Source organism: Muntiacus reevesi, chromosome 3 (assembly GCF_963930625.1).
Source record: "Muntiacus reevesi chromosome 3, mMunRee1.1, whole genome shotgun sequence".
Classification (NCBI taxonomy): Eukaryota; Metazoa; Chordata; class Mammalia; order Artiodactyla; family Cervidae; genus Muntiacus; species Muntiacus reevesi.
The window spans coordinates 269959372-269972872 of record NC_089251.1 but is presented as its reverse complement, the minus strand read 5'-3'; the positions used below and the strand labels follow the sequence as shown (position 1 = coordinate 269972872).

Here is a 13501-nt window from a genome sequence, read left to right as displayed (position 1 = left end):
CGCGTTTTACTAATCTTTCACCAGCGCCTGTCCCGGGACCTGGCACACAGATAGGGTTTTACACAATGACTGACTGTGAGGTGCGCAGAAGGGTCTATTAACTCGGCTGCGGTGCAGTTTGTGGCTGGCCACTAAGCTTGGCAGCACCCGTGCGAGGGAGCAGACGGCTTTGCGGAAGACGGCCTCGGCGGGTGGGGGTGGGGGGTGGGGTGGGAAGCGCCCCCCGCGCCTGCGCGTTATGGCGGGGAGCCGGCAGCGTCGGCGCGCGCCTGCGCAGTGCGGTCTTTCCCGCCTCCGACAAGATGGCGGCGGCCGAGTAGCGCGGGGGCGGGTTGTGGCCGCAGGAAGCCCGGCCGCTGCAGCGGGCCGAGGCGGGATGCTGTTCCCAGGGAGCGCCGTTGGCCACCGGTGAGGAAGGTCAAGCACAGAGCTGCCTTCCCGAGCCCCCCGGCGCCCCCTACGTACACCCCCGTCTGCTCGAGTGCGGTCGCCGCTTTGCCTACTTCGCTACCGCCCTGTGCTGTCGGGTCCGGAGCTCCGGCGGCGGCAGGGGCTGTGTCCGGCAGGAGAGGAAGCGCCCGTGCTTCTGTCCGCGGGGCGAGCGTCTGGCAGGTGGGTGAAGCTGCAAGCTTCGGTGTCTCCTCTTGGGGCAAAGCTTTCTTGGCTTTGCCCCGCCGTGGCTCAGACCCTGGTGGTGTTCAGCCAGAGTCCACCGCTGCTTTGTCTCCACGTCCCGCCCCCTCTCCGCGCCCCACTCCAGGCCTCCGGCTGGCCCCTGACTTTGCGTGCCCTCCATTCCCACGCAGGGGCCGGGGGTCGCAGCGCCGGCCGCCCTCCGCAACCTTTCCTGCCTCCTGCTGAAGCGTCAGCCCTTGCAAGCGGTCCCTCCTTCGCGTTAGGTGGGTGGGTCGTCTGCCTGTTTTAGTCACCTCCCCATCTTCCTGGTCTCGACCTTTTGCTTCCTTGAGAAGTCTTTTTAACTGTCTGGAAAGCTTTCCCAGGCTTATAGACTTACAGAGAAAAGCTTGCTATCCAGACGCCAGTGGATTTTGTTCATCTTGTCGGGGGGATCCAGCCCCCAGGAGACTTTGATGGTTTTGAGGAATGGTGCCAGTGACGGCAAGTGATTCTTCATCTAAATTAATCCTTTTCTGACTACAGCGAGTCTTCGGTCTCTAACCTTTTTTTGGAGGGGGGGGGGCAGACGGAGGGACATATGTATACTAGATCCAGGGAAAGAATTGAGAAGTGGTCCTGGTTTTAAAAGAAGGCTTTGTGAGGGTAAGAAATGTAATAGCCCAAGAAAGGATAAGCGATTTTAGTGATTCTTTTATTCACTGTTAGCTAAATCGTCCGTTGAAGCTTCACAATCTTGTGTTGTCCAAGCCCTTTGTTTTATTTGGAAAGGACTGAAATGGAGAAAACGCTTTTTAAACTTGAAACTTCTCAAATTTCTTGGGTTCTCAATTGTTACTAGTACTACTTGGCAATCTTTCTTGTACTTGATATTTTCTGCAAAATTTAGATTGTGCCAGTGTCATTTCTTCTTCATTTATTACTAGGGCAAGAGTAGTCAGAATTAATGGTGTAAAAAGTGCAAACTGAAGGAGGGATGTGGTAGTGGAGGTTGCCATGTCTGATTTTTCCCAATTTTTTCCTGTAATTGGATAATGTGTCAAGAGCAGCAGAATGGTGAAAAATGAAGCTATGAGTATAAATGGTAGTGTATCCACTGAGATTGCAATGGGTGGAGCTTTTAAAATTAAATTGAGTGATATCCTTTTTTTGAAGCCATGCTAGGTGCTCTCCAGAGTTTCTAAAGCACAGACTGTTGTTGCCTTATTGGAAATTTATGCTAAAAGTCTTTTAACAGGTGGGTTACAATTGGCCTGACAGATTTAACTTTTTGTTCTACCTCCTGACACACATCTGCCTTAACCTTTATTGTAGACTTTTAGCCTCTTGATGAATTTCTTAAATTTGGAGATAGAATTGTTCATTTTAAAAGGAGAGGAGATATTTTAAGTGTTTGATTCCTGTACGGGCAGATTCATTCACTTGTTTGTTGCTGTGCTATGCTAAGTCGCTTCAGTCACGTCCATCTCCTTGCAGTCTCCACAGGACAGCCAGACTCCTCTGTCCATGGGACTTCTCCAGGCACGAATATTGGAGCAGGTTGCCATTTCCTCCTCCACAGGACTTTCCCGACCTAGGGATCAGAGCCACATCTCTTCTGTCTCCTGCGTTGGCAGGTGGGTTCTTTACCACTAGCGCCACCAGGTAAGCCTGTTTGTTTCCTGCACCCGAGGACTGCGTGTTTTTACAGGCACTTGTCTCTCAATTCTGTGCTTTTAGCTGACGGGGTAGTGCTCAGCCCTAGGCAGTAGCTCATTGCCTGAGGCATTGTGTCAAGACCTGTCTGACCACAAACAAGCACTCTTCCACACTTATGGAACCCGTTTTCTCTCTCTCTTTCTTCCCCTCTTCCTGTCTTTAGGAACCCTCCCGTCTTTGTGTCTATTCATTCAATTCTTTAGCCTACTGCTCTTTTCATTTGCCTCCCCTAGTCACCAGGATCCCATGGTCATCAGTTTTTACCAGCCCATCATTGATACCTTAGAATACTTAACTTTATGTCAATTTATCTTTCTAGTGCCCAGTTCTGAACAGGCCTAATCACTATCTTGATCCCTGAAGGATACAAGAGACAGTTGTGTGAGGATTTTGGATTGTTTTCATACCAGTTAGTGTTCTGTTATCCTCCAGATCTATAATGTCGATTGTGAGGGGTTTTTTTGTCTTACTTCATGAAAGTGTTTATAGCAAATAACTTGATCTTTTCCTTTCCTGAGAAAAATCTCAAGCATCTGAGGTATAATCTTTTCTATCCTGATATCATTTCTTTATTTACTCTTCTCTGAAAAGAAGGAATTGTCCTTCCTTTTCTTCAAGAGCAACCTTCTCCAGATGTGTCCATGATCATCCCTCTTTATCTTTCTTTCTCAGTAATTATCCATGATCACTCCTTTTTAAGTTTTGCCCTCTCTAGCCTCCATGCATGCTTAAATATACCTTTGCCAGGGCTGCCAAACACCGTGCTGTGTGCCGTGCAGCTCACAGAAGCCAGTCTGAATTTTGAGCCTGCTGTGCCACTGTATTTTTATTCTTTAATCCTAGGAGCCTGGTGTAGTTGTTGTTCAGTCGCTCAGTTGTGTCCAACTCTTTGCAACACCAAGAACTGCAGCATGGCAGGCTCCTCTGTCCTCCATTACCTCCTGGGGTTTGCTCAAATTTATGTTCATTGAGTCGGTGACACTACCTAGCCATCTCATCCTCTACCACCTCCTTCTCCTTTTGGCTTCAGTCTTTCCTAGCATCAGGGTCTTTTCCAGTGAGTTGGCTTTTCGCATCAGGTGGCCAAAGTATTGGCGCTTCAGCTTCAGCATCAGTGCTTCCAGTGAATATTCAGGGTTGATTTCCTTTAGGATTGGTTGATCTTCTTGCAGTCCCAGGACGCTTAAGAGCCTTCCCCAGCACCACAATTCTCAATTCTTTGACACTCAGTCTTTATGGTCCAACTCTCACATCCATACATGACCACTGGAAAAACCATAGCCTCGACTCGACGGACCTTTGTCGGCAAAGTGATGTCTCTGCTTTTTAGTATGTTGTTGAGGTTTGTCATAGCATTTCTTCCAAGGAGCAAGCATCTTTTAATTCCATGGCTGCAGTCACCATCCACAGTGATTTTGGAGCCCCAAAAAATAAAGGTCTGACACTGTTTCCACTGTTTCCCCATCTATTTCCCATGAAGTGATGGGACCAGATGCCATGATCTTAGTTTTCTGAATGCTGAGTTTCAAGCCAACTTTGTCATGCTCTTCTTTAACCCTTATCAAAAGGCTCGTTAGTTTCTCTTCACTTTCTGCCCTTAGAGTGATATCATCTTCATATCTGAGGTTATTGATATTTCTCCCAGCAGTCTTGATTCCAGCTTGTGCTTCATCCAACCCAGTGTTTCTCATGATGTACTCTGCATAGAAGTTAAATAAGCAGGGTGACAAGATACAGCTTTATTATAACTCTTTCCCAGTCAGTTGTTCAATGTCCGATTCTAACTTGCTTCTTGACCTGCATACAGGTTTCTCAGGAGGCAGGTAAGGTGGTCTGGTACTGGTGTTTCTTTAAGAATTTTCCACAGTTTGTTACGATCCACACATTCAAAGGCTTTAGCGCAGTCAATGAAGCAGAAGCAGACGTTTTTCTGGAATTCTGTTGCTTTCTCTATAATCGAACAAATGTTGGCAGTTTGCTCCCTGGTTCCTCTGCATTTTCAAAACCTAGCTTGTACATCTGAAAGTTCTAGGTTCACATTCTTTTGAAGCCTAGCTTGAAGGATTTTGAGCGTAACCTTTTTAGCATGTGAAATGAGTGCCATTGTATGGTAGTTTGAACATTCTTTGACATTACCTTTCTTTGGGATTGAAATGAAAACTGTGAACTTTTTCAGTCTTGTAGCCACTACTGAGTTTTCCAAATTTGTTGACATATTGAGTGCAACACTTTAACAGCATCATCCTTTAGAATTTCAAATAGCTCAACTGGGATTCCGTCACCTCCACTAGCTTTGTTGGTAGTAATGTTCCCTAAGGCCCCCTTGACTTCACGCTCCAGGATGTCTGGCTCTGGGTGAGTGACCACAGTGACTGGTGTACTGTTCTCTGTGTATTCGTGCCACCTCTTCTTGATATCTTCTCCTTCTATTAGGTGCGTACCATTTCTGTCCTTTATGGTGTCCATCCTTGCATGAAATGTTCCCTTGATGCCTCCAGTTTTCTTGAAGAGATCTCTAGTCTTTCCCATTGTGTTGTTTTCTTTGCATTGTTCACTTAAGAAGGGTTTCTTATCTCTTCTTGGTATTCTCTGGATCTCTGCACTCAGTTGAGTATATCTTTCCCTTTCTCCCTTGCCTTTCACTTCTCTCCTTTCCTCAGCTCTTTCTAATGTCTCCTCAGACAATCACTTAAGCTTCTTGCATTTCTTTTTCTTGGACTAGTTTGGTCACTGCCTCCTATACAATGTTACGAACCTCTTTCCAGTGATGAACCTCGTATATAAACTCATATAAAACATATGAATCTCTTTCAATAAACTCATATATGAACCTCTTTCAGTTTTACGAATTTGGTAGACACTTTCTCTACCAGATCTCATCTCGAATCCATTTGTCACCTCCACTGTATAATCATACGGGATTTAATTTAGGTCGTATCTAAATGACCTAGTCGTTTTCCCTACGTTCTTCACTTTAAACCTGAATTTTGCTATTAGGAGCTCACGACCTGAGCCACAGACAGCTCCAGGTCTTCTTTTTGCTGTCTGTGTAGAGCTTTTCCATCTTCAGCTGCAAAGAACATAATCTGATTTTGGTATTGACCATCTGGTGATGTCCGTGTGTATAGCTGTCTCTTGGTTGTTGGAAAAGGGTGTTTGCTATGACCAGCGTGTTCTTTTGACAAAACTCTGTTAGCCTTTGCCCTGCTTTTGCCCTCCAAGGCAAAACTTGCCTATTATTCTGGGTGTCTCTTGGCTTCCTATTTTGTATTCCAATCCCCTGTGATGAAAAGGACATCCTTTTTTTTTTTTTTTTGGTGTTTGTTCTAGAAGGTGTAGTTCGAGAACTACAGCAGTTCTACTTCATAGAACTGTTCAGCTTCAGCTTCTTTGGCATTAGTGGTTGGGGCAGAGACTTAAGATAACACTGATATTGAACAGTTTGCCTTGGAAATGAACTTAGATTATTTTTTTTTTCCTGAGGTTGCTCCCAAGTACTGCATTTAGAACTCTTGTTGACTTTTAAGGGCTACTTCCTTTCTCCTAAGGGATTCTAGGCCACAGTAGTAGACATAACAGTCATCTGAATTAAATTCGCCCATTCTCATCCATATTAGTTCAGTGATTCCTAAGATGTTCATTCTTGCCATCTGCTTCACCACATCCGATTTGCCTTGATTCACGGACCTGCCGTTCCAGGTTCCCATGCAAAAAAAGAGCAATAGCTCTTTACAGCGTCGGACTTGACTTTAACCATCAGACACATCCACACAACTGAGCGTCATATCCGCTTTGGTCCAGCCACTTCATTCTTTCTGGAACTAACGACTGCCCTCCACTCTTCCCCAGGAGCATATTGGACACCTTTTGATTGTGGTGCTCATCTTCGGTGTCTTATTTTTCTGCCTCATGCTGTTCGTGGGGTTCTCGCAGCAGGACTGCTGGAGTGGTTTGCCGTTCCCTCCTCCAGTGGGCCACGTTTTGTCGGAACTCTTCACCAGGACCCGTCTGTCTTGGCTGGCCCTGCACGGCATGGCCCATGGCTTCACTGAGTTACACAAGCCCCTTCACCACGACGAGTCTGTGATCCATGAAGGGGTATAGTAGGAAGGACATTTACTTTTAAGCTTCAAAGATCTGATTTTGAAGTCTACTGAAACCAGTTACTGTCTGTGTGGCTGTGGGCAACTTACTACTCAGGCTGTGTTCTTTGTCTGTAAAGTAGAATGTTATACGAGGAAGACATGGCAACCCAATGCAGTATTCTTGTTGGAGAGTCAGCATAGACAGAGGAGCTTGGTGGGCTGTAGTCCATGGGGTCACAAAGAGTCGGACAAGACTGAGCGACTAAGGACACCACAGAATGTTATACTTACCTCACAGAGTTGTAATCGACGGAGTTTAACACACGTTACATGTCTTTCCAAGGGTTTGGTGCATTATGGAGTTCTTAAAAGTGTAAATTATTCTTTCCTTTGCACTCTGACTTCCCTTACCATCGCAGCACCGAAATTGGTTTTTAAAAAGTCATCTTGATGATCTAATTACCAAAGCTAACGGCCTTATCTCAATCATCCAGGTTTTCTTAGACCACTTCTGAAATATACTCCATAGGAATGAAATGATCTGATTTCTTGTTTCTTGGCTTTATAGTTCCTGATTCTCTTACGTCTGAAAGTTTCTTTACATTCCCTGCAGTGTCTCGATTTTGCTCTTTCCCCTAAACATAGCTGTTTCCTGTATCAGTTAGGATGCAAATAGGATTTAAAAACAGAAGAAGTGTATTAGCTCAGGTAATTGGCAAAGGCATAGGTAGGATTAGTTTAAAGGGCAATTTGTGCATAAGCTTGGCTTTGCTCAGTCCTCAGTCCTCAGTCAGCACAGAGGTTCTGTGTTTCCGTTTCCTCTAAACTGCCCTCCCATTTGGGTTCCTGCTCAGACTGGCTTCCCCTCTAGATTGAATCCAAGTGCTTTCCATCTTTATCTGTAGTGTGGCGACCTTTGTGCTCAGGTTTATCCTTTCATAGTTGCATGTTTCTCTTTCTGCTCCAGGCATCACATTCTGACACAACCACCAAAGACGGGAGGAAGTTTGCCCTCTCATCTCTTGATGAAGCAAGTAAACCTTTTACAGAAAGCCTGTATCAGATTTCATTTTGGCCTTATTACTTATGCCCTAGTTGCAAGGGGACTAGAAAAACCAATATCTAGCATTTCAGTCTAGGAAGAAATTAAATGAATGGCTACAGGGAAGATAACCAACATTGTCAGTGACATATATTGATAATATTGTATGGAGAAGTAAGCTTAAATGAATGAGAATTTTCAGATAGTAGTGGCATTCTTAAAGCACTGCTTATCTCAAGAGCAGGTATAAGCTGTGCTTAGGACTGAATCAGTCATTTAGATAGTCATGAATGACTAATTAAAATGGATTACTATATAAAATTAGTATATTTGAGTGGTATATCCCAGTTCTTTTAAGGTTGTTGTTAAGAACATTTACGCGTGCACTGTGAGGAATGGATACAGGTAGCAACTAACAGGGAATAGACCTGTGGTTCTTCTTGAAGATGAGTGGTGTTTGGAAATCTGTGGGTCTGGTAGAGACGAGATATACCAAGTGTCCTGTGATGTTTGCCCGCAAAACAAGAATTGTCCCTTCCAGAATACCAATAGTGCCCCTGTACACTGAAAAAACAAATGCTTTGGTTTTTTCCAAAGAATTCGCTGAGATTCCTCTGTATACTTATATTGCAAGTGACAGAAAACCAAATTCAGACTGGCTACACAGTAAAGGGCATGATTAGGTCTTGTCCTTGAACTTCATCTGGGGCTTCATCCAGTCTGAAATCATCAAGGACTTGGCTTAGTTTCTCTGGTCCTGCTCTGGCATTCCTCTTGTTTTGGTTTCGCTCTCAAGCGAGCTTATCTCATGGTAGCAAATTACTGTAGCACTTTCAGACTTAATACTCTCATTTCATATGTAAAGTAAAATGAAGCATATCTTTTGTTATTTGGTTTTGCAAGTGTTTGTTGAATGTCATCACTGTTGAAACTTCCCTGAACACCTGCCCCTAAAAGTGGATTACTTCCTCTGTTATGTTACAACTTCACAGAACTCTGTTGCATGCCATGTTCTATGGTTATTATGCTCATATGTCTCATGCATTAACTTGCCTTAATTGTCTGTGTGTTCTTAATGTGTAGAATACTCTCTGACTTAGTGGTACACAGTAACCATTTATGGATGAATGAGAGGAAGGAAGGATATGGAAAGGGGCAGAGAAACATAAGAAGTCCCCATTCCTTCCTGTTACTGAACCCTGAATTGTGAACGTTGTACTCCTACCACCAAAGTATGTGTGTAATGCTCTTGTGATTGAGAATGAATTCATTTGAAAGCTTTACTGAATTCTAGTAGTGTTCCATCATTATTTTCTCAGCAAAACTAAAACCAGTTACCATCTTTTGTTCTTTCAACAAGTATTTTTGAAAGCCTGCTATTGGCAGTCATGTGACACAATGGTAAACAAAGTAGAGCTGTGCTTCCTGAGCTTAAATATCAGCGAGGGGCATAGACATTATTCATGTGTGCACACTCAGTCGCACACACACGTCAGGGAGCTCACAGGTTTTGAAGCAGAATAAGATAGATTCAGGGGATTAAAAAGTAACAGGATACTGTAATACTTCAGGTAGTTTGGTGAGAAAAGGCTTTTTGAGAAGCCCTTTTCTGAGTGAAGTGGATTAAGCCATGGAACTATCTGGAAGGAAATGTTCGGGTAGAGCAAGCAGCAGCTTCTAACGTGGAAATGTCCTTGGCATGTTGGAAGAGCAGCATGTGGGAGGCCGTGGCTGAAGCGGGGGTGGGGGGTGTGTGGCAGGGCAGGTCAGAGGGTAGGTGTGGGCAGGGTAGACCAAGGGGAGTTCTGAAGGTCATTTAAGGACTTGATTTTATTAGCTAGAAAGTCTGGAGAAGGCAATGGCACCCCACTCCATTACTCTTGCCTGGAAGATCCCATGGATGGAGGAGCCTGGTGGGCTGCAGTCCCTGGGGTCGTGAAGAGTCAGACACGACTGAGCGACTGCTCTTTCACTTTTCACTTTTGTGCTTTGGAGAAGGAAATGGTAACCCACTCCAGTGTTCTTGCCTGGAGAATCCCAGGGATGGGGGAGCCTGGTGGGCTGCCGTCTATGGGGTTGCACAGAGTTGGACACGACTGAAGCGACTTAGCAGCAGCAGCAGCTAGCTAGAAAGTCACTCAGTCGTGTCTGACCTTTGTGACCCCATGGACTGTACCAGGTCTCCCACATTGCAGGCGGATTCTTTATCAGCTGAGCCACAGGGAAGCCTCAAGGGAACTTCCCTGGTGGCTCAGATGGTAAAAGCATCTTCTTGCAATGCAGGAGACCCGGCTTTGATCCCTGGGTGGGGAAGATCCTCTGGAGAAAGAAACAGCAACTCTCTCCAGTACTTGTGCCTGGAAAATTCCGTGGATGGAGGAGCCTCGTAGGCTACAGTCCATGGGGTCGCAAAGAGCTGGACACAGCTGAGTGGCTTCACTTTCACTTTTCACTTTCTAGCCAGAAAATTGGAGATGATATATCTTTGGAAATCTAATTATTATTTTTAAGTTATATTATTTTAAGTACTAATTATGATTAAAGTTCTCTCTGTGCTAAGTAACTAGCATATGATAGACTTAACACAATTTAAATGTTAAATAATTTATCTGAATAAAATGGTACTGAGATAAAAGTTGAAATTTTAAAGTTACCCTTTGAAGGAACTTCTTAAAATATTTAGGATACTTTACTTAGGTTTGTGATTATTTTCTTCAGCTCTTATGTACCCCATTACTAAAGTTTTCTGTAGTCATTAAAGAAAATTCAGGAAATGCAGAAGTACAGATGACATTCATAAGCTCAACATATGAAGAAAACCAGTTGAGTTTTCGTCTCTCCCAACCCTTCCCTCCCGCTTTCAGTACCCTCTGTCCCTCTCTTCTTCCCTCTGTCTTTCACTTTCTTCTTTGTGCCTATGACTTTTTCCCCCTGTTACAGTGTAAACATGTGTATATGTCTAATTTTTTAAAAATTAGGTTATATTCATTTCTTGGAATATTTGATAAATCTTATTTTTATTGACTGTATAATCCCATTGTAAAAATTATTTTTCTTAATTGTTTCCTGGAGTTGGTTATTTAGTTTAGGTTTTCTATTTTATCATCATGTGGGCAGTGAATGTCTTAACACATGGATTTTTTTCTCTTTGTCTTTTTCCTTAGAATGGAATGATTGGCACTGGAGTAATGTAATGGAATAAGGTTTCATCTTAGACATTGTTAAGGTTCATGATACATGTTGCCACATTGTACCATGTCTTGTAAGCCCAATAAATGTTAACTGGTTTGAAAGTAACGGTAGCTGGGTGGTGGTGGGGAGGTGAGGACCTACGGAGTTGCCAAGCTTGAGTGATAGGCTAGGTTAGCCTTTTATTTCCAAATATTTCTTTCTTTTTTATCTTTAATATATATTTCAAGGTGTATATAAAAGCACCATGGAGAACTTTACATGTTACTGCAAACACACAAACACACATGAACTTATTGCTCAGGTCAAGACGCACAGCGCTGCCGCCACCCCAGAGCTCCTGCCCTTCTGGTTCCCGGTCTCCAAGAGGAAGCTTTCAGCATTTCCCTCCAGGCCTGTTTGCTCAAGTTCGTTTTGTTTTGTTTCTGTGAAACCCTTCATCATGTTTAAAGAAGTTCCCTTCTGTACCGGTTTACTAAGAATTTTGTGTTTTGTTCTGTTTGTTTGAATTTAATGCTTTTTTTGTTGTTGTTGCAGCTTTTCATTACTGTATGACTTTTCTCCTTCACTATGTTAATATATTGAATTACATATTATTTAAAATCTTAAACCTAACCTGATTTCTGAGGTAAACCTAATTTGGTTTTACAGTATTACTCTTTTTATGTATTTCTGGATTCAGTTTGATATTCTGTTAATAGTTTTGTATCAGTGAAGTGGCCTATATTGTCCTTGTCAGGATTTGAAATCAGCGGTTATCTCATACTAGCCTTATAAAATGAGCTGACCCTCATTTTCTATTCTGAAAAAGTTTAAGTAGGACTGAATTGTTCCATTAAATTTCTGTGAGAATCTGGCCGAGAAGCCATCTGGGCTGGTAATTTTCTTTGTGGAAAGATTTTTAATTACTCCTTTGATTTTTAATTTTTAACCTTCTCAGATTTTCTGTTGATTATTTTGGTAGTTTTCCCCCTAAGAAGTTGTCCTTTTCATCTAAACTTTTTAAATTTACTAGCATAAAATTATTTATAATAAATATTAGTATCCGTTTAATGGTTGCAGTAAAGAATTATCTTACTGTATCTGTTATAGGCTAAAACTACCTTCTGTTTTTCCTCATTCAGTCTCCCTGGGAATTTAGTAGTCATTCAAAGGAACCAAATTTTGAATCTTGCTGATTCCTTTTCTTTTTATTATATATTTGTTCTCTATTGCATTGATTTCCACTCTTTATTTCCTTCCTTCTACTTTTTGGGATTTACTTTTTTGTTCTTTTGCTAACTTCTTGTAGATCACTACTTTTCAGCATTTCTCCCTTTTAAATATATGCATTTAAGGCTGAGCATTTCCCTCTAAGTACTGTTTCAGCTAGCAACATTACTCAAATTTTAATATATAGTACTTTTATAATTCACTTTAAAATGGTTTCTAATTTTCACTGGTATCTACTTTAACACTTGGATAATTTGAATGTATTATATTTCTCGATTTCTGAACACATGGAGATTTTCTAGTTGTTTTCAAATGTCTTTTATTTCTAACAACATAAGGTATGTCATCAGAGAACGCTTAACAACATAGCAATGTCATCAGAGAACAATCTCAGTGTTTCAAAGGTCTGTGATTTCAGACCTTTAACATTTGAGATCTGCACTGTGGCCCCAGTATATTATTTTTTCCCTATAGCTATTGAATGTGGTGTTCTAATATATTTACATTGGATCTTGCTGGTTAATTCCGTATTTCAAATCTTCAGGGTCATAAGTGACCTTTTGTTTGCTTGTATCAATTACACAGACAAGAGTGTATTAAAATATCCCATTTACCACTGTAGATATTTCCCCTTGTATTCTCTCAGCTTTTGCTTTATTTATTTGAGACATTGCTAGTAGATGAACATATATATATACACTGTGCTTGGTTGCTCAGTCATGTCTGACGCTTTGCAACCCTTTAGACTGTAGCCCTCCGAACTCCCCTGTCCTTGTGATTTTTTAGGCAAGAATACTGGAGTGGGTTGCCATTTCCTTCTCCAGGGGATCTTCTCGACCCAGGGATTGAACCCACATCTCCTGTGTCTCATGCGTTGCCAGCAGATTCTTCCCCTGCTGAGCCATCAGGGAAGCCTAGTATTTGGATAGAAATGTGTAATAGTTATATCTGCTTAGTGACTTACTGTTACGAAGTATTCCACTTTTATTCTGAAAGTGCTTTTTGCATGAAGGTCTAGTTTGTCTGGGATTGATATAACAACACCAGTTTTCTTTTTATTGTTTTCTAAGGCTGATCTACATACGTGGTTTTAAAAAATCATATTCTGTGCTCGCTTCGGCAGCACATATACTAAAATTGGAACGATACAGAGAAGATTAGCATGGCCCCTGCGCAAGGATGACACGCAAATTCGTGAAGCGTTCCATATTTTTAACGGACCACCAGCCCAGGTGGGATGCATGAATCAGGTGCTCTTGCCTGGTGCACTGGGAGGACCCTGAGGAGTCGGGTGGGGAGGGAGGTGGGAGGGGGGATCGGGATGGGGAATACGTGTAACTATATGGTTGATTCATGTCAATGTATGACAAAACCCACTGAAATGTTGTAAAGTGATTGGCCTCCAACTAATAAAATAATATTTAAAAAAAAAATAAAAAAAAAAATAAAAAATCATATTCTGCTTTTATGTTATCAAAGCCTGATTGTTTCTTGTCGTATCATCTTGGGTGTTTCTAGCATTGTAACATGTAACTTGCTTCAAATGTAGACACTAATAAGATACTGAGATAATGTCTTACTTGGTTGAATTTAAAAAGTAATGAGCATGATTTTGAATAAGTACTGAAGTTGTTTTAGG

The 13501-nt window shown here is 42.4% G+C and overlaps 1 long non-coding RNA gene and 1 other non-coding gene across 2 annotated transcripts; both read left to right on the top strand.

Moving 5' to 3' along the window:
* The first annotated feature begins 296 nt into the window (after positions 1 to 296).
* Positions 297 to 13156, top strand: LOC136163556 (uncharacterized). The gene is made up of 3 exons (XR_010662266.1): positions 297 to 612; positions 2113 to 2280; positions 12933 to 13156. It is a non-coding gene; the product is annotated as an uncharacterized lncRNA (long non-coding RNA).
* LOC136165591 (U6 spliceosomal RNA) lies at positions 12970 to 13076 on the top strand. The gene has a single exon (XR_010662599.1). It is a non-coding gene; the product is annotated as a U6 spliceosomal RNA (small nuclear RNA).
* Positions 13157 to 13501: the final 345 nt, after the last annotated feature.